Source organism: Papio anubis, chromosome 20, assembly GCF_008728515.1.
Source record: "Papio anubis isolate 15944 chromosome 20, Panubis1.0, whole genome shotgun sequence".
NCBI lineage: Eukaryota > Metazoa > Chordata > Mammalia > Primates > Cercopithecidae > Papio > Papio anubis.
In genome coordinates this window covers 10,226,818-10,229,612 of record NC_044995.1, presented here as the reverse complement: position 1 = coordinate 10,229,612, position 2,795 = coordinate 10,226,818, and positions in this window count along the sequence as shown.

Genomic DNA, 2,795 nt, shown 5'->3' with positions numbered 1-2,795 from the left:
TGCAGTGGGGTGCAATGCAACTCACTGCAGCCTCAGCCTCCTGGTTCAGAGTTCTCCCTCAGCTTCTCAAGTAGCTGGGACTACAGTATGCACCATCATGTGACTAATTTTTTATTTTGTTTATTTATTTTTTTCTTTTGAGGCCAGGTCTGGCTCTATCACCCAGGCTGGAGTGCAGTGGGCAATCTCCACTCCTGCAAGCTCTGCCTCCTGGATTCCGCGCCATTCTCCTGCCTCAGCCTCCCGGTAGCTGGGACTACAGGCACCACGCCACCACCTTGGCGGCTGATTTTTTTGTTTTGTTTTGGTTTTTTTTGGAGACAGAGGGGAGTCGCTCTGTGTCACCAGGCCAGAGTGCGAGTAGAAGCCATCTCGGCTCACTGCAAGCTCCTGCCTCCCGGAGTTCCGCGCCATTCTCCCACCTCCAGCCTCCGAGTAGCTGGGACTACAGGCGCCCATCACCCGCCTGGCTAATTTTTTGTAGTTTTAGTAGAGCGGGGTTTCACTGTGATTAGCCAGGATGGTCTCGAACTCCAGACCGTGATCCGCGCCTTAGCCTCCCAAAGTGCTGGGATTACAAAGTGAGCCACCGTGCCCGGCCCGATTTTTTGTATTTTACTAGAGATGGGGTTTGACCGTGTTAGCCAGGATGGTGTTGATCTCCTGATCTCATGATCCTCCCATCCTCGGCCTCCCAAAGTGCTGGGATTACAGGCGTGAACCACTGTGCCCGGCCATGCTTGACTAATTTTTAATTTTTTTGTGGAGACAGTGTCTCCCCATGTTGCCCAGGCTGGTCTTGGACTCCTGGGATCAAGGAAGCCCCCTGCCACAGCCTCCCAAAGTACTGGGATTACCAGCGTGAGCCACTGCACCTGGCCATTACTACGTATTTTAGAAACTGCAAGTAATTGGAGGTGGGGTGGGAAGTTTCGATTTCTACACATCTTCCAGTTGTTGGCTTTTTTTTTTTTTTTTTTCAAGGTGGAGTCTTGCTCTGTCACCCAGGCTGGAGTGCAGTGGCACGATCTCTGCTCACTGCAACCTCTGCCTCCCAGGTTCAAGCGATTCTCCTGCCTTAGCCTCCTGAGTAGCTGGGATTACAGGCACCTGCCACCGCACCTGGCTAATTTTTGTATTTTTAGTAGAGATGGGGTTTCACCATATTGGACAGGCTGGTCTCAAACTCCTGACCTCATGATCCGCCCCCCTCAGCCTCCCAAAGTGCTGGGATTACAGGCGTGAGCCACTGCGCCTGGCTCAGTTGTTTTCTTTTTTACCTGTTTATTTAGGTTCTAGGAGTGGGAGGAAGAGGGATATCTCTCAGCTAATCTTCCTTAAACACCTTTCTCTTTCCTTCTCTTGACATCCTGCCTTCCCCCAGCACCTTTGATGGTTCTCTCTTGCCCTGTGCAAATAATGATGGGCCGGGTGCAGTGGTTCATGCCTATCTGTAATCCAGCACTTTGGGAGGCCGAGGCAGGTGGATCACGAGGTCAGGAGTTCGAGACCAGCCTGACCAACAAGGTGAAACCCCGTTTCTACCAAAAATACAAAAAAAATTAGCCAGGCGTGGTGAAAGCTGCGCCTGTAATCCCAGCTACTCCAGAGGCTGAGGCAGAAAATTGCTTAAAACCTGGAGGGGCGGAGGTTGCAGTGAGCCAAGATCGCGCCACTGCACTCCAGCCTGGGTGACAGAGTGAGACTCCATCTCAAAAAAAAAAACAAAACAAAAAAACATTGACCACTTAGGTATCTGCACACCCACAAGAAACAGCAAGAAAGGGGCAGAGCCTCCCCATTTTCCAGGACAACAAACTGAGGCTCTGAGAGGGAAGGTGTTTCCCTCAGTGTGTCAACGATGCTAGATGGATCAAAGGAGGAAGAGGAGCGAGAAAGACGGTGACTGAGGGTCAAGGTGGGAGGTGATGACCACCGAAAGCTTCAAATAATTCCACCTTCAATCATTTCATACATCTCGGCTGAGCCCTTAGCACTGTGCCAGCTTATATGGGTTAGTTTGTTTGATTTTTTTTTTTTTTTTGAAACGGGGTCTCACTTTTTGCCCAGGCTGGGGTGGAATGGCACAATCACAGCTCACTGCAGCCTCCATCTCTTGGGCTCAAGTGATCCTCCTGCCTCAGCCTCTAGAGTAGCTGGGACTACAAATGCATATCACCATGCCTGGCTAATTTTTTATCTTTTTTATTTTATTTTATTTTATTTTGAGACAGTCTTGCTCTGTCACCAGGCTGGAGTGCAGTGGTGCGATCTCGGCTCACTGCAGCCTCTGCCTCCCGGGTTCAAGCAATTCTCTGCCTCAGGCTCCCAAGTAGCTGGGATTACAGGTGCCTGCCACCATGCCTGGCTAATTTTTTTGTATTTTTAGTAGAAACGAGGTTTTACCATCTTGCCCAGGCTGATCTTGAACTCCTGACCTCGTGATCAGCCTCCCAGAGTGCTGGAATTACAGGCATGAGCCACCACGCCCGGCCTACTTTTTTCTTTTGTAGGGACGAGGTCTCACTATGTTACCCAGGCTGGTTTCCAACTCCTGGTCTCAAGCGATCCTCCCCACTCAGCCTCCCAAAGTACTGGGATTACAGTTGTGAGTTACTGCACCTGGCCTGTCCCAACTGTTTATCACTGAGTTTAAGCCCAGCGCTGGATGATGACACCACTCTTGACACCAACAGTCCAGCTGAGGAGATGAACAATAACCAAATATTGGCACTAATAAATCAGGGTTACCAAATGAGATTGGTTCCCCAAAGAACTAGATCCTGGCCGGGTGC